The 27659-nt window shown below is 40.3% G+C and overlaps 1 long non-coding RNA gene and 1 pseudogene across 1 annotated transcript; both read right to left on the bottom strand.

Annotated features, from left to right (window-relative positions):
- Nucleotides 1–335: 335 nt before the first annotated feature.
- Nucleotides 336–13495, bottom strand: LOC136335418 (gamma-tubulin complex component 3-like; annotated as a pseudogene).
- Nucleotides 13496–15732: 2237 nt separating this feature from the next.
- On the bottom strand, nucleotides 15733–27487 carry LOC136335293 (uncharacterized). Its single transcript, XR_010731293.1, has 3 exons — nucleotides 27134–27487; nucleotides 17220–17376; nucleotides 15733–16780 (listed from the first exon to the last, which is right to left on the bottom strand). It is a non-coding gene; the product is annotated as an uncharacterized lncRNA (long non-coding RNA).
- Between the last annotated feature and the right edge of the window lie 172 nt (nucleotides 27488–27659).

Here is a 27659-nt window from a genome sequence, read left to right as displayed (position 1 = left end):
ATCAGAGGTAGTTAGGGAATTTAATTTGGGAGATAACGTTAGGCTTGTTCTAGGATTACCTTAATGAAACACATTATTAATTTACTTCTACTTTGAATATACTGTTGCAGAAAAAACTTTTAAATAGTGCTGGACACTGCTATAAAGGTAAGTGTAAAATTTTCACAGTCACACACACACAATCTGAAGGAGAATGGGTTTCCTTTCAGACCAGAACAAGCTACCTCTTTGTGCTACTTCTGGATTTGCTGAACTGGTTCTCTTAATGGTGGTACACTTGAAAAGGGGATTTAAAAACACAAAAAGATTTATCTTCCTGGACTTGACAGAGCCAGTCATATCCTGGGGACACAAGGAGGTACCAGGGGCTGAGATGAAACCTCGAAGGCCCCAGTTCTTATGGTCCGCCGGTCAGTGCCAGCAGCCTGTGCAGAAGGTAAGGCCAGGAGCGCCAGGCAGCTGCCATCGGCCACACACGCTCCTCCTGCTTGACAGAAGGGTTAACCAGTTAGCCTCTCCCTCAAATGGTGTAAAACAAATTACGAATACATACACACACTCTTGAAAATTATCATGTGGGCGCAGAAGAAAAATAAATAAAAGATTTCCTTTGCCCTTATTTTAAGAGAAAAACATTCTTCACATTTCCTTTTGGTGAAAGAGAGGCATAAGGAATATTAAGTAGGGAAAGTAGGTGGTGAGACAGAAAAAAAAATTTTTTTTTATTTTCTTGGCCAATGACCTTTGTGAAATTGTAATTTTCTTTGGAGGACTCAAAATAGAAAAATAATAAGTAAAAACTGCAGCATCCTCTGTCTTCTTTTGTTACTCACACGTTCGCAGCAGCGGAGAGGCCTGCAGGACAATTGATGGGCGGTGATTGTTGAGTCGAGTTGTGGTCTCAGGTGGCGCCTTGTGGGGTCAGCAAGGCTTTGGCCTGTAAATGGGAGGAGAAGGCCATTTACCAGTGTGGTGGGCTGCTAATTAGGGGCCAATCTGGCTGGTGTCTGCGTGTGGGGAAGCTGGAGCTGACTCGGGCCCCATCTGCTGCAAAAATAATGATGACCAAATTTTTTCTATGCGAAGGTTTTTCTTTCACAGAAAACTCCTATTTGGTCTTTCCCAGGCAAATGAACTACGGAGATTTTTATTCTTGTCATCACAGTTTTTCTGGTGTTGTTGACTGTAAAAGGGCTGTTCCTTCATGATGCTTTTGACATGGGGCAGGTTAAAGAGCTCCCAGATTTGAGGAGTTCTCTGTTGCCTTTGTTAAGCCAATTCTTCCTCAAAGCCTGAACCCTGCAGGAAGTATTTTAGAAAACGAGATCTAAACTTAGCTCTGCAGTGTAAAGTAGCTTCTCTTCATTCCCTCTACCTGTGTTCATCATTTCCTGCTCTAATAGCTAATTTATTAGGGACTGGCTTTTTTCTTCAGAGAAGCTGTCAGGAGACCTCCCTGTCCCTAATAGTGGTTTTGGAACTGGGAAACTCATTTCTCCTTGTTTGTATGGGTGTTTGTCTGTTTATTTATTATTCAGGCAGCATTGCTCATGTTTAATCATATATATCTGGGATATACAGTGTGTCCGTAAAGTCATGGTGCACTTTTGACCGGTCACAGGAAAGCAACAAAAGATGATAGAAATATGATATCTTCACCAAATAAAAGGAAAACCCTCCCAGTTTCTGTCGGATGATGTGGCAGCATGTGCACATGCGCAGATGATGACGTAACACCGTGTATACAGCGGAGCAGCCCACAGCCATGCCAGTCGAGATGTGTGTGGACGATACAAAGGAAAGTTCAGTGTGTTCTGTGGCTCACTAAATTCAAATCTGTGACCAAAGTGCAACATAAATATTGGCTTGTTTATAACGAAGCACCACCACATAGGAATAACATTACTCGGTGGGATAAGCAGTTGAAGGAAACCAGCAGTTTGGTGGAGAAACCCGTTCTGGTAGGCCATCAGTCAGTGATGAGTCTGTAGAGGCTATACAGGATAGCTACCTAAGGAGCCCTAAAAAGTCTGTGCGTGAGCCCACATCGAACTGCACTGAATAGGTATGAAACTGGGAGAGTTTTACTTTTATTTAGTGCAGATTTCACATTTCTATCTTCTTTTGTTGCTTTCCTGTGACCGGTCAAAAGTGCGCCATAACTTTACAGACACACTGTAAAACTGGAAATAAAGGAAACAAACAGAAAAACATACACAAGGAAAAAGAAACAGTATGTGGCTTTTCTCAGATCCCATGTATAGATTCCAAAATTAAGTAAATAAGCAAAGGTATGGACTTGTCAGGCCGTTTTCATTTTTTGTCCCTTTTCCAAAGGACTGAGCAGAGAAGCTGCCACGCCTTTGTTGTTGTGGTGCTTGTTCTTTTGTCACCTAATCTATTCCTGGCTTTTCTTGGAGCTTTTGTGCATAACCCTCATTAGCTGGATGCTTCTAATAACACCCAGCAGCTCCTTTTTTTTTTTTTTTTAGCAGTGTTTATTTAAAAAGTCTAATAAGAATGCAAGAGTCATACACCACTTGCAACAGATAACTATTTCTCTGTTAATTAAGTCATTTTGATCTTATTTCTATGAGGAAAATTTTGCCTGTATGTCCATTCACTCTGTAGCACAAAATAATTAAAACTTTGCAAGAACCTTTGCTGATGGGTGCACCTTTGAGTTTACAAAGATTGATGATTTTAAAATTGACTCTACAGATCACTAGTAATGAAATTGACCAGATCCAGTTTTCAAAGTCCTGAGACCTGAGAGAAACTGCAAATTGGCCGTGAAAAGGTAGTGTGTTCCCCGTAATGTGAAGCCCAAACTGATATTGGTCCAGTGAAGTGTTGCAGAATGCAGCGGTTTGAGCTTATAATGTAGTACAAGGTTAAAGGTTAACCCGAAATGAAATATGTAGGAGAGTTTAGGAGGCATTCATTTGCAATTCCTAAAGAACTTGAAGTAGTAACAGGCCAGTGACTATATGATTATACTAGTTATAGTTATTAGTTATATCCTACTGACATGAGATATGAATGAAAAGGAGAAGGAAGTAGTTTAGACTATTGTCTTGCTTCTATTGAAATAATAATGGTAACAACAATACTAGCTACTATTTTTTTTTTGAATACTTGCTGTATTCCAGATGCAAGGCTTAGTAATGACTGCATATCATTTCTCTTAGTTCTCACCAAAGCCCTCAGTGGTATACAGTATTATTCCCCCCCCCCCCCCTTTTACAATTGAAGGAACTAAAAACTTAGCAAGATTAAATAACTTGCTTGGCTTAATCAGCTGTAAAATGGTAGATATGAAAGTTGAACCTCTATCTACTTGATTTCAAAGTAAAAGCACTTAGTCACTATCTTTCACTGCCTCTCTATAAAACACTGTGGCTCTGTTTTATTGAACTACATGACTGAGAGGGCATAGCCAAGGTGGACATTATATGGTCAAGGTGCTAGTCAGTTATTTGAAGGTCTTTAAAAAAAATTTTTTTTTGTATTTTTCTGAAGTTGGAAACGGGGAGGCAGTCAGACAGACTCCCGCATGCGCCCGACTGGGATCCACCCGCATGCCCACCTTGGGGCGATGCTCTGCCCATCTGGGGCATCGCTCTGTTGCAACCAGAGTCATTACAGTGCCCGAAGCAGAGGCCACAGAGCCATCCTCAGCCCCCCGGGCCAACTTGCTCCAATGGAGCCTTGGCTGCAGGAGGGAAAGAGAAAGACAGAGAGGAAGGAGAGGAGGAGGGGTGGAGAAGCCTTCGCCGGAAATCAAACCTGGGACTCCTGCACGCCAGGCCAACGCTCTACTACTGAGCCAACCGGCCAAGGCCTGAAGGTCTTTTAAATAACATCTCTAGTTTCCTTTTTCTTTTTATTAAATGAAAAGAGGGGAGATAGAGAGACAGACTCCCGCATGTGCCCTGACCACAATCCACCTAGTAAACCTTGTCTGGGACCAATGTTTGAATGAACTGAACTATCCTCAGTACCTGAGGCCAACACTCAAACCAATTGAGCCACTGGCTACAAGAGAGGAAAAGAAAGAGAAGGGGTAGATGGAGGGGAAGAGAAGCAGATGGTCACTTCTCATGTGTGGCCTGACTAGGGATCGAACCCGGGACTTCTGCACTCTGGACGTTCTATCCACTGAGCCAACTGGCCAGGGCAAAATAACATCTCTAGTTTCTTGTGAGAAACATTTTCTTTATTTAACAATCAACTGAATTTAAAAAAATATAGATGGAATATATAACTTTCAAACTACTACAAAGGAAAAAGGAAATAAAAAACCACAGGCTAGTAAATTGAAAAAAAAAACACACAAAAAAACCAATCAACTGAAATTACTCATACTGTTGTTTTAAACTCTTAGATGTCACATATGGCCCCCTATGCAATTAGAAGCTCAACCAGTATGATCCTCTTCCTTTTTCAAAGGAACTAAAAGCAAAGGTAAGTGTTGTGGTCTCTACACCTCTTTAGTTAATATCTCCAAGTTCCCATTCAACTCTCAGTGGGCCTTCATTTTTAGCACCTTTGTGGTTGAGGTATATAACCTGTGGGACTCAAAAGCCTGGACCCATCAACCAAGTGGCTTGGAATGCTAAGGTACAAATCATTGAGAAGTAATATGTGTAAGCCCTCTCTTACTGTTTTCATGTAAATCAATTTCCCTTTCAAATATTATAACACAGGATATGTAATTCAACTGAGGAAGGATTTGTTCAAGTGTTTTTTAAGTATAGGTTTTCCTAGCCAGCATTAGTTAAAGGGAAAATGCTATTTTAAAGACTTCTTTTCATGAGATCTAAACCTTTTTATACTCTCCTATTTCTCTTCTTTCCCCTCTCCACACCATTTAGCATTTCTCAATGGCTTTATTCTCAGCAATACAACTTTTAAGTTGAATACATGCTTTACAGTAACAAAGGCTAAAGAGCAGTGTGTGTACCAGATTGATTTTCATTTCAAAAAAAAACTAAGAAAGCTTGATTCAAAAGAAGGGCAATCAGACATGGAACATTCTACCTATATCTGAACATGCAGTGCTTGTTTTTGGTTCCTTATTTTTTCATTTTTTGAATCTTAGTACATATTTTGGACTACAGCCTTACCTGTACAACCCCTTGGGCTAAGCAATCAGTTTTGGCCAATTCTCGAGTGAATTCTATTTCTGTGGTATATTAAAAAGAACAAAAGTAGTTTATCATCTCAAGCACTACAAAAGTATGCCATATCAGTCTATTGTGTTCTTCTGCCTTCTGTATTTCTCCCCTACTCCACAGAGTTTCAGGGCAGTTAGAGTACCTAAGACTAAGTTTTCACTATCAGTGAAGCTCCCTCAAATCTAGAGAAAATGAAATGGAACAGACAAATGATTTCTTTTGTCTTTACAGGATGACTTTATCAGTTTAAAGAGCCAAAATGACACTGCATGGAAGATAGCCTTTTTTCTTTTTCTTTTCTCTTCTTTCTTTTCTTTCTTCTTTTTTTTTTTTTTTGGTAGCCACGTCACAGTTCCTCTAAATTTGAATATGTGAAACATAAGAATCCAGAGTTAGATTTTTCTGGCTTATTTCTATAGCAACTGGAGTACAGAACTATATACGGGGAACCACTCGGTAAATATGTGTCAGCTTCAGCACTTCTCTGCTTCATATAGATGCTGGAATGTTTGAGCAAACTCCAAAGAGAGGTAGATGAGAATGAGCACAGAAGGCAAAAGTGATGGGTTGGTTCTTGCTGGGACCCAAACTGCCTGCATCCTCTTTAAGTTATGAGGGTGTGAGCTGATGTCAGCTATGGATTGCTATGGAAAATTTAAAGGGGATCCCAGTGAGTCCACCTGAAAGAAAACATTTCTGAAACATGTTGAAACATATAACCAGAAGAACAATCGCTATTGAAAATTAGAGGATGGGGAACTGGAACCCAAATTTGATATCGTTCAGTTAAAAATATGCTTATACACAGATGACAATAATGGAATTAACAGCGCTGCTAAAGTGTTCATTCACAAATTAAAGAAGGGGTGGGTAGTGGTGTCAGTTGAGCCAGGACAAAGGAACATGGAAAGAGGAATTTTAAAAAAACTGCAAAAAATTATGTGTCTATATTGATTGGTACTTCAGGCAGCCTAGCCTCCCTCCCTCTTCTTTCTGCATCAACCACGGTGTGGTGTGAGAGCTGGGACTTAGGAGGCTCAAGTGCTGAGACAAGTGCAGGATGGGGAGTGCAGAAAGAACTAGGGAACAGTTTTACCAGTCAAATGTGCATTTGGAACCGTGGGCTCCTCTTTAAACTCAAATCAACAGCAATGATTCCTCAGGGAAACTGGCAGAAAGAAAAGTCCCGGAACTGTTTGAGTCCTGACGTTGGGACAGGAGCAAGTTACTAAAGCTTTCTGAACTTCAGATGCATGGTAGGCCCCTGGGATTGTGGTGCACAGGTTACCAAACGCACTGTCTCCTGGGGCTGCCATAACAAAGTGTCATAAACTGGATGGCTTCTAACAACTGAAATCTCTTCTCTCTCTGTTCTCTCAGATTGGAAGGCCAGAAGTCCAAAACCTAGAAGGCAGCAGGCCACACTCCCTCCAAAAGACTCTAGGAGAGAATCCTTCCTGCCTTTCCCAGCTTCTGGTGGCTCCAGATATTTTTTGGTTTGTGGCTGCTTTGCTCCAGTCTCTACGTCTGTCTTCACACATCTCTCTCCTCCATGTCCCTGGCTTCTCCTCTGCTTGTAAGGACACATATGATTCAATTTACGGTCCACTCAGTTCATCCAGGATGATCCCAATTTAAGATTCTGTACTTAATTACATCTGCAAAGACCCTTTGTCCAAATAAAGTCCCATGCACAACTACTGGGGGTTAGAACTTGGGCATATCACTATCCAACCTACTGCACTGGATTCCCAAGTCCTGAGATTTTGGGGGGCCATTCGTGGCATACTGTGAATGACTCTAAGCAGATAACGGATGTACATGAAGAGTAATGAGAGAGTTGCTCTGCTGAGAGCCGTGGGGGAGCCGTCTTGGGGCTTGGAATATACCGCAGGAGGAAAGATGCAAATGGAGTACCACTGGTGGTACACTGGGGATCCTGGTAGAGGCTGGGACACCCTGTCCTGGCATTGATAGAGGGGCGCAGGGGGGAGAAAAGGGGAACAGGAAGTTAAAGACAGACATCACTTTTCTTAAGTTCATTCTCAGGGCCCCGATGATCGCCGCTGTGTGCGGCACAGGAAACCACTTCAGTCAGTGCTACTTTGTCACACTTTTGTCACCTAGATCTTAGGCCTGGCCTGTTACATAAGCATGAAGTTAGACACACTGGTTTCCCTATAGAGCAAGTGCACATCTGGATCGGGTAGCCAGCCCCTGTGGCAGGTGGGAATGTATGTGCATGTACATAACAAACTGTTTGAGTTCCTCACTGTTGATGAACAGAAAGCAAGGGTGGACCTGGAGTCTCAAGCCTGGAGAACGATGACCCCCTCATGTCTAATCCTGCTGTAATCTGCAGCTAACACACAGTACTTTTTACACCAGTAATGCATGACCTCCTTAGGGGCCTGATCTAGGCAAAGCCCATCAGCAGGGTTGTAGGTGATCTCTGGGGGCATTTTAATTGACTTCAACAGTTCTGCCTCTATACCTAGCTCTCCTGGAATAGCTTTGAAATATAAAAGGCATCTTAAGAAGAAGTATTTGGACTCTAAAGCTCTTCCTTGCTAATATCTGTTATATACATTCATTTGGTCTTAATAATAGCTAATATGCAGTGAACATTCAGTTACAGGATAAGCACTGTTCTAGGTGGTTATAATGCATTACTTCTTTCATTCTCACAAGAACCTTGCAAGTTAGGCATATTATTGTCTCTGCTCTTAAGGTTAAGGAACTAACCTCTGGTTAAGGACCAGAGAATTTAAGTAACTTGCCCAAAGTCATACAGCTAGTAGGTAGAGGATCCCCAAATCAAGTACAGGTGTCTCTAACTGCAAAGCCCTCACTATAAGCCACAGTGGCCCCCTGGGAGGGCAGGGTGGGACTGGGGCAAGCAGTTCGCACAGTAGAAGGAACTGGGAAGGGATCCAGTCAAAATGAAGCTTCTTACAAGGAACAAGGACTCAAAGACCTGACAAGTGAGCCCCGAGTGTTTTCAGACCTCGTGGCAGGTACAGTTCTGTCACTGCTCAGCACCCGAGCCCTCTGTGTCCCCCACCAGCAGCACACAGCCTCTCCCAAGCACTGATGGGACAGAATGGAGCTGGCTGCAAGAAAGTGGTGGAAGCCGGCAGTATATTCGTGTTTCAGGTCAGCTCTTACTAAAACTTCTGATTTGAAATCAGGGTAGCCTGGAAAAAAAAATACCAGGACAGATGGTTGTTCTCAGAAAAGCTTCCTTTAAGAAATGGGATTCCTTGTCCTTATGTAACACAGAGCATATCTCATGTTCAGGTGTCTTGCGTCCTACCCAGCTACAAGTATTCCAACTTGCTCACTGGAAGACTGGCCTCTGCACAGGGATGCTGAGCAGAGGGGCACAGCTGGCTCGCAGGAATGCTCATGCACATACAGATGCGGGTTGAGAGAGACCCCTTCCCCGTGTAACAAGTTGCTGTGAATAATTCGGAATCTGAGACCACTAGCTATTTTAAATGCTCGGCGATAATTGAATACAGCTGTTTGAACATTTCTAAATGATTTCTATTTCAGAGGTAGGAAACACCAGAGAGACTCTTGTTGCTCCAGTTACAAAAAAAGAATTTATTCTTGGGAACTCTAGTTCTAGAAAAATAATTGTGCACGTGTTGGAGGAGAAAAACCATGCAGATCTTTTTGACGTATAATATATAAACACCAGTTCCAGGCCCTGCCCATCAACTCGTAAAAGAAAAATATGATTCAAAATGTCTATTTTTCAAGTTACTTGCATAAACTATTATGAAAAGGGCCATATTTTCTGTTCAGCAAAAAATAATTTTTTTCACATGTTAACCCCAGAACAGCTTAAAATAACGGAACTTTCTCCTTGAAAGACAAGTGTTCCAGTTACTGTTGGTCCATAACAAACTACCTCAAACTATAGCAGCTTAAAACAACAACCATTTTTAATATGCTCATGGATTCTGCAGGTCCAGAGTTTGGATAAAGCACAAAAGAGACGCATTGATTCTGCCTCATGATACCTGAGATCTCAGCTAGGAAGTCTTGCTTAAAAACTAAGGGTGATTCAAAGACTAGGGCTGCAGCCGTGTGGGGGCTGCTTTACTCCCACACCTGGCGCCTTGGCTAAGATGTGGAATTGCTGACCCGGGCACCTACATGCAGCCACACCGTGGGGTTTGGCTTCCTTGCGGCATGGCAGTCCTGGTTCCAAATGAAGCAGAAGCTGAATCAGCTGTTATGACCCGCAGCATCGCTCCACCACACTTTATTGGCTAAAGCAGTCAAAAATCCCGTCCTGATGTAAGGGGGAGGAGAACAGAGCGCCTGCCTATAGAGAAGCGACAGGTCACTTTGCAGAAGAGCATGTGAGAAGGAAACTATTGTGGCAGTGGTCTTTGCAAAACTACAAACTGTCATAAAAATAAAGAAGTGCCAAAGTGGTTCGAGACGCACATTATCCAAGACATGAGTTGACAACTAGGGGGAGAAACTTAACTGAGATAAGCTCCTTGAAGGGATCTATACATATTTATTCCAGGTACAGTTAACAATGGTAATAATGATCTTATAGTGTTCACTGTGTGCTAGACACTCCCAAGTGTTTATATTAATTCAGTGCATCCTCAGTGGAAACTGAGTTGCAAAAGGTTGGTTAAAGTAAGAAGCCCAAATTTACATGGATAAAAATCAGTAAAACTGGGCTCTAAGCCCTGGCAATTCAATTTCATTCGCTCTGTGCTTTAACCATTTCTCCAATACAAATGGGAGAAAAAGGTAAAGTATAAGGAAAAGTGAACTATAAACTGACATGCTATTATTTCTAGGTCATGCTAGGGGATGGGGACTGACCTTTCTTGATTGCCACCACATGCCAGGTATTATGCTATACATGTTACAAAAGCCCTGTGTAGTAGGTACTATTACTGCCATCTTACAGAAGAGAGAATTGAGGTTCAGAGTTGTTAAGTAACTTGCCCAAAGTCACAGAGCTGGCAAATGATGGCTCTGGGATTCAAAACCAGATTTGCTTATATGTTGATTCAACTTATCTGCTACTCTCATCTTTCCATTGCTACAGTCTTCCTACTCTCAAGGGTTTTGTATCAGGGTCCATTCAAAATCTAGAGTCTTCTGCCTTTATCAGTTTTTAATGATGTTCATTTTAATACTGTTCATAAGATTTGAAACCACAAAGAGCATGATCTCTATCAACTGGAGAGTTGCTAAATAAAATATATGTTCATACTATGAAGTGATATGCAGTAAGAAAGTATAAGTAAAATACTGTCAGGGAAGGAGCCACAAGACAGACTGAGCAAGTTTCACAATGCATATGCACGTACAGAATGCCATTTTTGTGTTTCAAAAGTACCCACCCAACAAAACCACATACGGTCAGTTCTGCTATCGTGCTTGTTTTTAAAACAACTTGTTATGGCACCACTGATAATTAGGAAACTATTTAAGCATAACACAAATTTCATGATTGCTAAAGTGCAATTTCATTGACGAGAAAGTAGGTGAAAACAGCAACTCAGCCACATGGGAGTCCACAAATTGCACACACAAACACATCTCAAACTCACCAGCTACCTTAATCCATCGTCGCGTGTGTCAGTGGCCACGGCTTTCTGTTGCACTTCAGGCAAGTCTCCTTCTGCCCATGTCTACAAGCCAACATCAGGGCTTTTTCAAGGTAAGTGGCATATTTATTCTAGAATTTACATACTTCTTAACAGTTTACTGTGTGTTTAAAACTGTGCTACAACTTCTATTAAGTTGCTCTACATTTTTTATTTAACATCACTGACAAAGTTTTTGAGTGTGATGCCCCCTTCACTCTACTTTTTGTCAGATTTTAACCTGTGATTTTAGCATAGTGTTGTTTTTTTTGACAGAGACAGAGAGAGAGTCAGAGAGAAGGATAGATAGGGACAGACAGGATGGGAGAGAGATGAGAATCATCAGCTTTTCGTTGTGGCACTTTAGTTGTTCATTGATTGCTTTCTCATATGTGCCTTGACCGTGGGGCTATAGCAGACTGAGTAACCCCTTGCTCAACTCAAGCCAGCGACCTTGGGTCCAAGCTGGTGAGCCTTGCTCAAACCAGATGAACTTGTGCTCAAGCTGGCTACCTCAGGGTCTCGAAACTAGGTCCTCAATATCCCAGTCTGACGCTCTGTCTAATGCGCCACTGCCTGGTCAGGCTTAGCATAGTGATTTTTAAGGAACACATATGTTGCATTGTAGCAGAACTAACTGTATTTCAATAGGTTCATATCCAAATAACTTGTTTCATTAAAATTGTTAGTACCACAGCCAGCTTAGTTTCATGTAACCATGCAAAGCAGTAGAATGCATAATACCTTTCTGCAAGGAAACCTGGACTAAGACTGAGGGAACCAAGTCCTAGCTTGCCATAAACTTGTTATTGCTAATAAATCTGGACAAGTGATTTGACCTTGCTGAGTTTTCCACTATTAAAAATGGGATAACAATTTTCCACTAACCCAATACAGCTCTGCCGATAAATGGGATAATTGGCTTTCAAATCACTGTACAAAATATGCACGGCATTTAAATGAAGTGTGGTGACATTACTGTTAAGAGAAAACAGTAAACATGGGAAGAAGAAGAAAACAACAAGTAATTGAGTGCCCATGCTTCTTAAATCCGAGTCTGACAATTGACTACATTTCTTACTTCGTGGTAAGTGTCCTCCAGCTCCCTGGTATATATCCAACAGTAAAGGAAGCTTAGGGCAGGATGCAATCCTGAGCTGAGAATGTGCCAATGTGCCATACCAGGGACCTCACTCTGGATCTCCTGGTTTGTGCAGGCGTGGACAGCTGAGGCCAGCGCACCTCCTTTTCTTCCTCGGCAGTGGTCCACCAGGGCCGCAAGAGTCTCCCGTCTTGTCTTGGGATCGTATGTCCAAACCAGGAGGTGTCGGAGTGGGAGCTACTCTGAAGGCCCCAATTCACACCCTGATCATCCTCTGTAGCTGGAAATGTAAAACAGAGAGTAATCGGTAGTATTTTAATTTTTGGTGCGAGGCAGTAGAAAGCTCCGACCTACAAGTACAAAATGAACAGTCTAGGCTCCTCTGATCCATGTATTTTCTGGATTTATTATGTAACCAACCCAACTCAGCAAGTCTGACTGTCCTATCTCTGAGAGATTTATTTAGGTTTGCCTTTCCCTCTGCTTTGTAACAATTCTCAGTGCTGCTCATCTTGGATTGATTTTGCCATCTACGCCCTGGAATAAGTACAAAATGTCTCTGACATAGGCTGTCTCAGTAACTGCCACATCTCTCCTTGGCCTTGTCACACCACGAGAAACAGTGTTGGGAATACCTTCTGAGATAGTGGTTTGTAAAAAAGGTCATGCAAGACATGACCCCAACTGCTGTCAAAAACAGTCTCCTACGCCTGGAGCGCCATGAGACTGCAGCCTCAGACTGTTGCTTTGGCTGCTACACACACTCCCGGAGCTCCGAGCCGCCTGGGTGCTGCGGTCCTGGTAGGTCCGTGGAGGAGTCTGAGGTAGGGAGGTGAGTGGCACCTCTTTGTAATGCCTGGGCAAATAACATGGCATAGCTGGAAACCTTGTTTGGCTGTTGCATGGATATTCACTAAGGCAAAAGCAAGAGGAAGATAATTAACCATTTATTTTTCAAAACTCACTGTGAGTGAAGTTTTCTGCGGAGTTCCGAAAACAAATGCAGCATCTGCTTCTCTTCTTTGTCACATGAGTTCTTTCTTGATTTTTCAGCTACTAGAAGTGCATCTCTTTCAGCAGTTGTGGCCAAGTTGCTGCCAATAAGTTGCACAGCATAATGATGCTGTTGGGCTACATCAGCTTAGCTCTTGCCCAGAACCAGGTAACACAGATGCTGCAGCAGGACGTTCGGTTCGGAGACTTACGGTTGGGTTGGAGGGGGGAACTCGAGGACCCACCTGCCCAGACCCCTAGCGCGCTCTGGAGGCCTCACTGCACCTGGTTACCTGTGCTCACCCTGTGTCCCCGGGTTCCCAGTGTCCCCAAAAGGCTAAGGCCCCACTGCAATCTTTTGCTTCTGGATAGCAAGACATTTGGGGGACGTAGCTGAATAAGTCAGAACAGCTAAAATCCCTTGGTTTGATTGTGGAGCCTTGGGGACTAATGTTACAGCATTTGTGTTTGTCTTTGTAAATTCCTGCTGGACTTGACCCCTGACGTTTATCTTAGGTAATGAGCCTGAATTCTGGAAGGCTTTATTTCTTTCTCTCTAAGAATCTGACTTATTGAATACCTGACATTTTCAAGAATTTATCCTTTGCTCTATCAGACCATTAAGGGAGCAGTAACTGCTCTGAAAATGTCTGTGTTTCGCTTGATCTTCAGCTATAATTTGATAGTCACTCAACCATAACATTATGATTATGAAGCACTTAGGGAGATGGTATCTGCAAGATGCTTTCTAAATATTTCCTTATTTTGTGCTTTTCCCTCTAAGTCTCCAATCCCAACTATGCTGAGGCCCTTAACCAATTGTAAGAGGGTTTTTGAGCTGTCATGGAAGAAAGGCAATTTGATTTTGGAATCCAAAGATATTTGTATATTCTTCTTTAGTCCATTAACGTGACTGACAGCTTCAGCTCTTGTGTCAGCTTGTTGTCTTTTGGCTTGCTTCCTGTGCTGCCCACTGATGTGTTAACTCACTAGTGATCTGTGGATTCAGAGGGTTATACTGTTTGCCCTTTTATTCAACAGCAACACTGGCACCAAATATATCATTGCTTAAAGACTGACATTATGCTTCCTGGGGCTAGGATTTAGTGGAGTTTATCCACAAAGCAAGTTGAGGGTTTTCAATGATCAATACTCTTATCAAGTTATAATGACATTATTTGGGATCACATCTGTTTCTAATGGGACAGAATTTAATTTTTTTTTTATTTATTCATTTTAGAGAGGAGAGGGAGAGACAGAGAGAGAAAAGGGGGAGGAGCTGGAAGCATCAACTCTCATATGTGCCTTGACCAGGCAAGCCCAGGGTTTCGAACCGGCAACCTCAGCATTTATTTCCAGGTCGATGCTTTATCCACTGCGCCACCACAGGTCAGGCTAATGGGACAGAATTTAAACTAATAACAGGAGATCAAAAAGAAGTCATACAGAATTTATCAACACAATGTTCAGGCATCAATACAAACAGGAATCTGGTGAGTACATAATATTTCTTATTAGGATATATCAGTCATATGAATGTGTTTTTTGTTTTGTTTTGTTTTTAGTTCACTTTCTACTCCAAAATGTTTCTTGACAAGAAGCCAGGCCATCTTTTCATCTTAGATTATGTTTAATGTCCAGCACATGGTACATTTTTAATTGCTGTTCATTGACTTGTTCAGAATTATCTCAGAAACTTGCTCACAGGACTTTAAAGTTTAAACATAGAATTCTTTGTCAGAGAAATTCAAGCAAGAAAGGGCTGAGTTTTTTACATGTAGGTTAAACCACCCAACTCTCCAGCTTAGTGGTCTCCATTTGAAATCATCCTTAGCATTCAGTGGTCTAAGGTACATTACATAATAACTATAATTTACTCATAGTCCCACTGGAAACTTTATTTATAATTTGTCCAATTTCTTTAAAAGCTCCAGAATGTTCACCAGACTTAGCACATACAGTGGACATTCAATGTAATTTGCTGAATGATTGCAAGTACCATACAGTCATACAAGTTACTCATCAAATCCCATTCTGAATAAACCACTGTTCTTTGCAAGTGGTTCTTTGCAATGTTTATGATATGCATGTTTTGATGTTTGTCTTCAATTTTCTTCAGGGAGTTCTGGAAGGAGTGGAGACCATCCCCTTCTGTCTTCCAAGTCATACTAAATTCAGTCTTCATTCAGATTAAAAATATGCACATAAAAACAGAATTATCTTAATCTCATTTCAGGGAAAAAAACACACACACTCAAGCGAGATGAAACAAAGACGAATTTATTGTAATGGTCTGAAGAAATCCTATGATTAATGATAGAGCTGGGACCCATGAGAACTCATCTCCAGCCAGTTCATTTCTCTTGATATTTCTCAGAATACTCTCTTTATTTCTCCTTGCATGTTGGCTCCTCTTTCCTGGGGAAATCAGCTTCTTACACAGGCCTTTTAGGGTCTGCTTCCCCTTAATTTCAGCTGCATTTAACTTTGTATTTAGCTATGTTTTTAATTTGGTCATAAAGTCAATTCTAGTACTAATTAATTATGTATGACTTTATGGCTCTGGAGCCTAAAATGTTGGTTGATTTGGTCTCTTATGTTTCAATTTCCCAAATTTCTAGGAGAATTTGAATGGCCTAGCTTGACTCACATGCCCATTCTTGGTCCAATTATGAAGTGGATGAGTTATACCCCTTCAGGGATATAAGCAGGGAAAGTTCTCCAAAAAGGGGGTGTGGGCAAAAGGAAATGATGAATGTATCTAGAACAAGCCGCTTCAAAAATTATCATGGAAATTTGTTTTTGGAAGAAGATATTTTGATTAGATTGTGGTAAGAACATTTAAAATAAAAACAAAAATTCATTCTCATTCTTTGTAGCTCATGCTACTTCATTTTTTATTGCTAAAATACATCTGATACTTCTTCCCCACAAATTATCTTTAGAGGATAATTTTTTTGAACCCTGGCCTTGTATGTCCAAAGTAAAAAGCCAAATAATTAGGATAAATCCTTCGAACGTTTCTTGTTGCTTCTGGCAGTTGCATTTGTAATGATCATTTGAGCTAAATTAAAGTGAGGTTAGAGATAGTAGGAATCAAACTCCAGGGAAAAGATTGAAAAAGTTGGGGATACTTTTGAAGCTTCAGAAGATGAAAGAGACTATAAGTAGTCTTGAACTTTTCTTTGATAATTTACTCATTTAAAAATCTGCTTTCTTCAAAAATAGTACATGATTTTATTAAAGAATTAACTTTGGAAAATATGCCTAATCTTACATCTTAAAGACTAAAATAAAAGCTGATTAGGAATGAATATTAAATTTGAACATTAAACTTTTAAAAAATGGTGTCATTTTAAGTTAATTACATAAAGTTTATAATGTTAATACCCTGTTACCAAGAGCTTGCTTCAATTTATCCTCAAATATCCCATCTACATTAGACATGTTTATAGTACTGTCAGTCCATAGTAGCTTCTAGTGAGGCAATCTCTATGAGAGAGAGAGAGAGAGAGAGAGAGAGAGAGAGAGAACCAGAAGAGACGACCCAGCCCAACATTGACTTGTAACCCCTGATGTTCAAAAGATGTGCATTTCCTCTCTCAGAAGTGTGAAGTAAGAAATGCCAAGAGCAGGAACTCAGGATATATTATTGGGAACATAAGCTGACCCATTATGACTCAGGGGCAGAGACGAATTTAATGGCGGGCGCACTGGGCGCACGTCCTAGGCCCCCACTTCTGAAGGGCCCTGCAAAACCGCAACTTTACACTTTTTTTCTAATGTAAGGGGCCCAATATTTTCTTCTGCACCCAGGGCCTCAACTGACATTAATCCGCTTCTGCTCAGAGGGATTTGATTTCCAATGTGCTCTGCAAAAGACAAAGAGGAAAGAAAATAATGGCAGAGAAAACCCACCTAGAGAAAGAGAAAAGCAGCAACACATAGAAATCAGGCATCTTTTGAGGGATTGACAGCCCACTGGTCCCTAGAGCTGCCCCAGGTCCATTTTAAATCCATGTGCAGACTTACAGCAAAACTTCTCTTTTCTTAAAGTATCATGAGTGGCTCTCTCTTTCTTATAACTCAAAAGGCCTAACTTTCAACACCATCTTATCCAGGATTCATATAAAAAAACCAAGGGCTGCCAACTTATATTAGATGATGAAACTTGATACCTTGATATTCATAATACTGACATTGATACTTTGAAAACTGAAATTCGAAAAAAAATGTGGGGATTGCAACAATGCAAAGTGTTTGCATGTTGGCCAGTTTTCCCAGAGCGATGAGCTTAGACCTATTCCTTACCCATGCTGATGTAAGCAAATTTAGGATTTGGCTGAGGACTCAGCACAGCAGACACAGGTGCTCAAAGGTGACTGGGCCACTCCAGTGCAGGGTTGAGATGCCTTTCCAGTTCCCGAACAAGCAGGGCGGTTCCTTGGCAAAGCCATAAACTCCCGTCCTAAGTGAGAGGAGTCAGAAGGTCACTGAAGTTGAAGCAAGCTTTTAGTCACCCTGTGTATAGTAGTCCTCTGGGTAGCTGGGGTGGAAGTGATCTGGGGAAAGTCAACATGCCAGTCCCGCTGTAACAATGAGGAGACTGAATAGGCTGGCTCACCTGAGGGGGGAGAGAGAGAGAGAGAGAGAGAGAGAGAGAGAGAGAGAGAGAGTGTGTGTGTGTGTGTGGTGCCAAGGCAGCAGAGCAGTAAGCAGAGATGAGTCTGGCATCTACTAAGAGTGAAATGTCATGCATCTCAGGGAGAGTGTTGGATCCTTTAAATGGCCTCAAGAGCTTTAAGCTGCCACTGAAGGGTCAACCAGGACAGGTTGATTCCCCCACATGGTGTATTGAGGATAGGTGTCTTGGCTCTTCTTTGGGAGATGAAGGTACATCCAGTTAGTTAAATGGCCCTACATGCTAGAAATGCTGACAATGATAGATATATAAAAGCACAGTCAGCCGATATTGCCAATAGGTATAAATTAAAAATTTAAAAAGCAATTAAGAGGCACCATAGCATATTGCATGGATTTTGGAGCCAGATATTCTGGGTCTAACACCCAATTCCACTGCTTATGACCTGTAGAACATTTGTCAAAGCATTAAGTTCTCTATCTCTCAATTTTTTTCATCTATATAATGGAGATGATGATCACAGTATCTACCTCATTTGGTTACTGTGAGGATTAAATGTGTTCATTTGTGTAAAGCCTGTACAACAGTTCCTGGCACATAATAAACTTCCAGTCAGTGTAATTAATTATTGTTATCTACTACACTTCATGTATAAGGCATCCTCCAATGGAAACCTATTGGAGGTCATACGATGATCAACCACAAAGTTCCTGTTTGACACCGGTTCTCTTTTAACATTCTAAAATAAAAAGAAACTTGCATTTTCATGCATCTGTGAAGGAAATAAAATGTTACCTATATTTTACTCTTAATTATAAATGGAGAAAACTAAAGAATAAAAAGTAAAAATTTTGCCCTAAAGGTGACCTCTAATTTGCCCTTTTTTCCCATTTTTGGTCCCTGCGCTGTTCTAACTGTGCTGTCATTCTCTCTGCGGCAATATGCAGGAGTAGAATCCCTTGGCCACGCTCCAGGCAGTGTGTGCCCTTCAGATGCTCCAGAACCACACCATTAAAGCAGTCTGGGGCTCAGCACAGCGTCTGGCACAGAGTAAATACTTGCTGTCTATTCATTTATTCTAAGTGGTTAAATATCAATTTCTCTCCTGCCATTTTGACCTCATCATCTCCTGTCTCAAAATCTTCAATGAGACTTCTCTGTTTCAAGTGTAAATTATTTATCCTTTATTTCAAACCTTTCAGTGATCTCACCTGGGGTGAACTTCTTTATCTCCTTGAATCTACTTAGTGTTCCTCGCTTTCTTTCTTCAGTTAATGTGTCTTCTTTGGCTGTGCTCTTCTTACTCATTTTTATCCCACACATAATACTAAATATAACTCCTTCTACATGTTAACATTTTGTTTACACTCAAATTTTCCTGCTTTCTTTCCACTGGAAATATAGTTGTAGTAGAAAATTTGGAGGTGTTTCACAGCTCACATCCCATCTCTTCTGTACTTGCTCCATAGTAGCTGTGCTTGGATTTCATGACCCCTGCCCCTTAACCCAAGCTGATGTGACCAAGGGTGTATTTTTGTTTTAAGCCACTAAGTTTTGGGATGTTTTCTTATATAGTAATAGATTATTTTATCACTATCCTCAAAAATTGCTGAATAAAATCTCTATGCATGAAAAAATATACTTAGAGTTATAGACATTTCAAGTGAATATGCATAATTTTATTACATAAAAATTGTGGAATGCAAGAAACTTTTCTATTGAATATAACATATTGTAACTAACATATGATAAGTCTATAATAAATGCTAGAGAGATTATGAATTTAAAATGCCTAGAGGAGGAGGAAGAGGGCAAGAGATTTGACTTTTATAAAGTTGTTTTTTTTTTTTTTACAAGCTTTTAGTATCTGCTGGTCTGGACAGAGAAGAAGACATAGTTAATAAAATGCTTAACATTGAATAAAATGTTCATGATTTTTTTTTCTTTTTCTTCTTTTCCAAATGAGAGGAGGGGAGATAAGAGAGACAGACTTCTGCATGTATCCGACTGGGATCTATCTACCTGACAACCCCTGTCTGGGGCTGATGCTGTGCCCATCTAGGGCCATGCTCGCAACTGAGCTATTTTTAGCATCTGAGGTAGAGGCTCCATGGAACCATCCTCAGTGTCCAGGGCCAGTGTGGCTCAAACCAATTGAGCCATGGTTGCAGGAGGGGAGAGAGAAGGGGGAGGGGGAGGGGTGGAGAAGCAGATGGTTGCTTCTCCTATGTACCCTGACCAGGAATCAAACCCAGGATTTCCACATGGCAAGCAGACTCTCTACCACTGAGCCACCAGCTAGGGTTCTCATAATTTCATAGAAGAAAGAAATTTGGTTTGTTCACTTAAGATGCTTTACTTCCTTGGCATATTTGTGGCTTTTTTTTGGTCAATTGTAGGGTTTTTTTCTGGGATATTGAATTTAGCCAATCACTGCCAAAAGGACTGAGCACAAGAAGAGAAAGACTCCTAATGTAGTTGACCAGTCATCAAACAGAAAAAGGTTGCCAGGCAAGTGAACACTTTGTGAAATAACAGTTTTGATTATTGTGGGCCTTAACCTGTTTAATTTCCCCATTACTGTGATGAAACTGCAACCTTGGTTTAATGGATTTCCAAAGGAATAAAAAATGTCATTTTGTCTTATTATTTCGCTTAGGGGAGTAGTTATAACTTCTACCTTTGTGATGTTAGTTCCTACTTTAATTGTTGACTGGGGAGGTCAGTTCCATCTGTGCTGAGCTGTGTGTGTCAGTGTGCCCTTGAATTTCTTGTGTGAACTGGCACGTGGTAATGGAGATTAGGTCATTCTGCGGCATGTGTTGATTTTGCAGCTAAACACGCCCGATCACTTCACCTGTGCAGCTGCAATGGCTGAATGTAAAAGCTTATAAAAAGGTAAGAATAAAACAAGTGCATTCAGTGTCATTTCAGTTAAGTGGACATTCATAAGCAAGTTGGGGATGGATGACACATTAGATCAAAATTTGAGATCAAGCTCCCTGATATCAGCTCATCTTTTAGTACTTCTCTCATAGAATCATGCTGTTGTATATAGAACCTGACAGTTTAAAAAGCACTTTCATTTGGGTTCACTTCTTATTTAGATTCCAAGGTCCTAGTTGCTACAAGTGGAATGTTTCACAACTGACAGGAAAGCCACAGATTGTGCAGACTCTGCAGACAGAGTCCCACACCCTCTCTCACTGTCCCTCACTCTGGGATGATTCTACCTCCCCAATGGGAGCCTCTGGGATTCCTGGTCTCCTGCTGTCTTACCTGCAGTTGTGCCACTTGCTGTATCTATCATTGTGCCTTAACATAATAGGTCCTAAATAAATATTTATCAAATTGATGTATTATCACAGGGCTGCACAAAACAATTACAGAAAGCTTTTAACACATATTTATTCATTAGTTATTAATATTTGCACATCCTCCCTCTCATAATATTAATCCTGTAGTTTTATTCAAAAATGACAATATTATATGTGTTTTAATACTTTGTAGTACACAAATTATCATCATATGCCTTATTTAATTTTCTCAAAAACCTTGTGGGAGACAGAAAATTATTATTCCTGTTTCACAGATGAGAATAACGGAGGCAAACATAAATAGATTGTGATATGGAACTGAGATCTCACTGTTGTTTCCTAACCTAGCTTAGCCCCTTCTCTCCTCTTTTAGGGTGCCTTTCTCCTGCCTGTTTAACCTCTTTCCTTGTGGCCCTGTCTCAGTGGTGAGTGAGAGTAGAGAGGCCCTCTTCCAGGACTATCTCATTGCTATAAGTTCCCTGTACTGTTTGCAATAACTCTGGCCTTGGGCTAAGAGTGTAAAAATAAATTATTTTATTTAACAATAATTTATTATGTAGCTTTTTAAATATGTGTCTGGATTTCAATAAAGTATTTTATGATCTCATGACAGATATGTAGGTAAAATTGCTAGATGGTTTTATTTTTTCATTGTTTCAAGAACCATACTCAACTCTCCAACAATTTCCAATATCAAAGGGAAGAAAATCAAATGTTCACATCATTACCCTAATGCCCTGTATGACCTGGATCCTACCTACTTCTTCAACTTTATCATATATCCTTTTCCTGCTCATTCAGTAAGCTCTGGCAACATGGAGTTCTTTTCGTTTCTAATATATGACAAGCTCTTTGTTACCTAAGGCTTAAAGCATCTGCACTTGTTATACCTGCTGGATGGAATATTGTCACATCCCTCAAATGTTGCCCAGGTGGTTCTGTCGTCATTCAGTCATATGCTTAAGGGCCTTCTTAAAGGGATTTTTCCTGGTTTCCTAGTTAAGTGAATAAAGCTCAGTATAGAGGAGTTTATACAGTGTGCTGTCCTTTTTCTTAAAGGTTATTTACACAAACAAACACATACACAAATAATAGCACTGGAAAGATACACAAGAAATTGATAACAGTGGTTTCCACTAGGGAGAACTGCAGGATGAAACTTGGATTATGAAAATTTTCATTCTTTTGTATTATTTGAATGCTTACCATCTGTATTAATACCTATTGAAATAATTAAAGCCTCTTTAAAATAATGAGAAAAAATAACTCATTGAATTGTTTAAACTTTACAAATTGAAACTGTAACAAGAATAAATATTTAATATTTCACTTACATTCAATTATTCAATAGTACAGGACCTAGTGAAATATACCCAACTTAAAAGCAGCCCATCTGAGAAAAATGCAATATTTTATTGACCACAAGCTTTATGACCAACCATGTGACTTAAGAAAAGTAAATGCATTCACCCAATGGCAGCAGAACACACACCCTTCTCAAGCATACAGGTAACATTCTTCAGGTAAGATCACATGTTTGGTCACAAAACAAGTCTTAACAAATGTAAGAAGATTGAAATCATACCATGTACGTTTTCTCATCATAACTGAATGAAACTAGAAATCAATAGCAAGGAAAATTAGAAACTTAAAAAATGCTGTATGCTGAAATTAAACCCACACACTTGCACAATCAATGGGTCAAAGAAGAAATAAAAGAGAAAATTTAAAAATATCTTGAGACCAATGAAAATACAATGACCCAAAACTTAACGGGATGCAGCAAAAGAAGAACTAAGAGGGAACTTTGTAGTGACAATTGCCTCCATTAAAAAAAGAAGAGTTGGGCCCTGGCCAGTTGGCTCAGCAGTAGAGTGTCGGCCTGGTGTGTGGGGGACCCGGGTTCGATTCCCGGCCAGGGCACACAGGAGAAGTGCCCATTTGCTTCTCCACCCCCCCCCCTTCCTCTCTGTCTCTCTCTTCCCCTCCCGCAGCCAAGGCTCCATTGGAGCAAAGATGGCCCGGGTGCTGGGGATGGCTCCTTGGCCTCCGCCCCAGGCGCTAGAGTGGCTCTGGTCGCGGCAGAGCGACGCCCCGGAGGGGCAGAGCATCGCCCCCTGGTGGGCAGAGCATTGCCCCTGGTGGGCGTGCCGGGTGGATCCTGGTCGGGCACATGCGGGAGTCTGTCTGACTGTCTCTCCCTGTTTCCAGCTTCAGAAAAATACAAAAAAAAAAAAAAAAAAAAAAAAAGAAAAAGAAGAGTTGAATCTCAAATAAATAACCTAAGACTACCCCTAAAGAAATTAGAAAAAGAAAACAGAAGGAAGGAAATAAAGATTAGAGCAGAAATAAATAAAATGGAAAATAGAAAAAGACTAGAAAAAAAATCAAAACAGGTTTGGATAAAATATGTGGCATATATATGCAATGAAATATTCAACTATAAAAACAACAAAATTCTGTCACATGTAACAGTATGGAAGAACCTTGAGGACAATTTGCTAAAGAAGAAAGAAGGGCAAATACTGCATGATTCTGATTATGTGTGGTATCTAAAGTAGTCAAACTCATGAAAGTAGGATGTACAGTGGTGGTTGTTAGTGGCTGGGAAAAGGGAGAAATGGGGAGTTGGTGTTCAATGGGTATAGTTTCAGTCTGCAGAATAAAAAATTTCTAGAGATCTGCTGTACAATGTTATGCTTGGAGTTAACAATACTGTGCTGTACTCTGAAAATTTTGTTGAGGATTGGTCTCTTGTTGTGTTTTTTACTACAATAAAATAAAGTGAGGGAGCCTCACAATAGCAAATAAAGAAATGCAAATAAAAAAAACTACCACCTGTCAAATTAGTAAAGATTTAAAAATGCTGGTGAGAGTTCCCTAAGGCAGGTTAGTAGTTTTAATCAACAATCCTTCATTAAAGGGTTGAATTCTTCTTCCACTTTCTGCTAACTACAGTATATATTGGCAGGTGCAAACATTTTTAAAAATGCTTTGGAAATGTGCATCAAAGGGTCTTACAAATGTTTATATCCTTTGATGTAGTAACACTTCTTGTAGGAATCTGTTCCCCTGCAGTAATAACAAATGTAAATATGTTTATTATTTATAAGACCAAAAGTTAGAAATCTTCCAAACATTCCATAAGAAAGCAATGGTTAATAGATGTTGATACATATGATGAAACAACAAAAATGTTTATGAAGTTTTACTGACAAGAGAAAAAACTGCTCACAATAAAATAATAAGTGAAAAAAAGGCAGAATAACAAACTGTAAAGGGTGATTATAGACAGTATTACCACTGCTATGTCAAAAAATTTAAAAGATGAAAAAGATACACAAAAATGTTATGGGGTTGCTTCAGGGTAGAGAGACTATGGATATTTAAAATAAGATTTTAAAAAAATCACTTTCCCTTTTTCCAAACTTCTGACAAAGAGCTCATATTACTCTCCCAATCAAGAATAGGTATAAATTAAAAGTAAAATGTAATCTAGGTTTCATGAAAAAGATGACCAGTTTATCCAAATATATATTGCAAAGACTCTTTAGTCTTTTACTTTTTTAATAAAGGTTTTCTCTATAATATATATAACACTTTCCTTCCTTCCTTTTTCTTTTCTTTCTTTCTCTCATTTTATTGATATTTTTATTGGAGTGACACTGATTTACATAATTTTACAGGTTTCAGGTGTCCAATTCTACAACACATCTCTATATATCATATTGTGTGTTCACCTCCTCCCCCCCAAAGACTACTCTTTAGTCTTTGCAAACATAAATATGTAAGGTAGAATGCAGAATGACCAAAAATTAGGCTCTTCATTCTAGAAATGCTGGGAAGTATTTGATTGATTTTATTTAAGGAATGGTTAAGATAAACATAAACTTTTCCATAAAATCTTTTAATTGTAACTTGAAAGAGGTAGACATAACGGGAGAAAAATCAAGAGAAAGCCTTACACTATTTATTTGTGTAGTAAACATATGGCCTCTTGTCATCCAAGAAACAGCATCAACTCCCTCTGGAGTACCATGGGTGGGTCATCCTCTTCAGGAGAGTGGTTTGGGGAGACAGAAATGGAATGGCAAGCAGGGAGGGAGAGGGTCTGCCCTGGCAGCCACATCGGCCAAACCAACTCTGGCTTTCAGTGGGTTGGCAGATGGCACAGCCAGATTGTCTCACCAGCCTGGAGCTACTAACTAAAACAATTACATTCAAGAAGAGATAAATTCATGCTACAATCAGATTCCTAATATTAGCTGGAGATGATGGGGTAATATTCTAATTGGCTTAAGTTGTGAGCAGAAAACTCTAAAATGGGATGGGCAGAGAAAGGTACAAGCTGGCTTCCATATGGACACCAACTCTGACTCTTTGAGAAAATCAAATTTATGTCCCACAACTCTGCTCCTCTCTCTGCCCTACTGTTGTAATTTCACATGAGATGTGTTCTTTTACCTTCACTTATATTATATATGTTTCCTTGAAATCAGAGAAAGCAAATTTGGGGATCTTGGGCTCAATCTAGAAAATACACATGATTTTTGTGGGACAAGCTGTGTTAAAAACAACACCACCAACAAAACCCCCCCAAAAAACCCAAACCAAAAGCTTGAATGACAAGTTAAAAATTGAGAGAATTGGTATAAAAATCAGGAGTTGAGGCTTTTAAAAAACTTAAATTTAGCAAAGGAAGGTGAACTGATATTGTCAAATGACAATCAGCTAGAGATGAATGACAGATGCCCCTTTTAGGTGGCATAGACTCACCAATTTGCCACAGTCCTCACTCAGCCTATTTGCCCATTTGCTTTTCCATTCCTGGCCCCTGCACACATTCCTAAGGTTTTCAAGTCTCAGAGTGATTTACAAAACTGGTGTGCCAGCTCTGAGTTGCCTAGGATAAAAAAACCTCCACTGAAACAAAACTCATTCAATGCAACGCTTCCTGGAGTAACTCTGATGAAGATAGTCCTGATTAAGCACTATAAACATTCTCAAAGACATGCTGGAAAAGTAGAAAGAGAGATGCCCTTCTGGAAGTCAGGGATGCCGTGGACAGATAAAAGGCCTTAAAAGACTGGGACATCTTACAGGAAACTCACAGCCTAGTGTTTGGAACTTAGTAGGAGGTTAATAAATATTTGTTTCCATCCTCCTAAGAACAGATGCAGAGCACAGTAAGGAGGAAATGGAGCCAGAACAGTGTAATGCAATGCACAAAAGCACAGCATGCCAAGCGAGAAGGAGGGAGGAAGTAATTGTAGCCTAGAGAGCAGTGGCAGAAACAGAACAAGCCTACGGAAGTTAGAATGACAGAACCAGGTACTATAATACCAGGGCTGCATAACTGTGCATAACTGTGATATGATTATGGCAGATCTTTGCTAGCCACACTTCTATATGGTCAGCAGGAGCATAGAGTAAATAGATAAAAACAGCATTAATCAAGTAGAAATCCAGAAAGAAAATTCACACAAATCACTGATCATGGGAAAGAATTCAACCCTTTAATGAAGGATTGTTGATTAAAACTATAACAGAATACGTATAAGGAACACAGAGAATAGGTAAAATTTTCAGAATAGGTGTGATCAGTTGAAGGATGTCCTTAGCTGAATTAAGCTAATTGCTTAACATATTTTTGGGGGCTTACCATTGGTGTAGCTTTAGTCACTTTAAAATGATTTATTTTTCTAAAACCTCAATTTTAAAAAGTAGTTACTAAGTGAAGTAAAATTACCTGAAGCATCATGTCACTACATTAATAATCAGTCAGAGAATGTTACACAGTGTTGAATGCAGGATGGAAGTTTACAGATGCAACTATTTTTTTCCCCAGCCCCTTCTTAGGGTCATAGCCAAACAGTCACTGTTTATACATAGCGTAGCTTTTGCAGTATTTATTTCTTTAAATATTTAATAGTCTTAAGAGGCAGTGACTGGCAGTAATATGTAGAGTTTCTAGCATGTTGTGAATGCTTAATAAATGGCAACAATAAAATCCTACATGATGAAAACAGCAGTCAGTAAGCCTATTATATTCTAAAATATTTTAAAGCTATAGTAGTAACTATTTAGAAAAGTATAAGAAGCTAACATAGTGCATTGACTCAATTATGGTAATAAAAGAACATATATATATTCACTAAAAAGATCACCAAGGTAATTTCCTCTTAAATTCCTTAAGGAATTGAGAAAAAGTATGAGGAAAGTGGATAGAGCATGAATTACAATTTTTTTTTCCCATTTTTTAAAACCTTGTGGAAAACTGCTGATGACGGCCCGGGTAGCTATATCCGTACAGTGGTGGGGTGCTCCAAGTGTCTTCAAAACTCCCTCAAATCCAGCACCGAATGGCAAAGCCCTCCCAATTTCTAGATCTTCAAGCTTTGAAGGACTTAGTTTTGGAAGAGAAAGCACGCAGGTGTATGCGACACCTCCAGATGTATGCCGCGACACAGTTTAACACCGGGAAAACAAATGTCCTTATACTTGGAGAGGAAGTTCTTCATATACATCTACACCCGAGGAAATAGGTTACCTAGGCACCTACACCGCTGCGCTTTCGGGCGCTCCGCGGCGAGGGCTGAGGACCCCGCGCTGTAAGTTTAGGAAAGGAAGCGAAGGGAAAAAGAAAATAGAGCTGCTCCTTTAAGAACTTCCTTTCCCTTTTACTCTATGTTTACATAACATGGGGGCCGATCCACCGCGGGGCCCGCCGGGGGAAGGCGGGGAGTGGGCGCGGGAGGCCCCACGCGCCGGAGGAGGGAGCGCCGCGCCGCC

Source organism: Saccopteryx bilineata, chromosome 4, assembly GCF_036850765.1.
Source record: "Saccopteryx bilineata isolate mSacBil1 chromosome 4, mSacBil1_pri_phased_curated, whole genome shotgun sequence".
Classification (NCBI taxonomy): Eukaryota; Metazoa; Chordata; class Mammalia; order Chiroptera; family Emballonuridae; genus Saccopteryx; species Saccopteryx bilineata.
The sequence above is the reverse complement of the archived record's forward strand: the minus strand, read 5'-3'. Positions and strand labels throughout refer to the sequence as shown.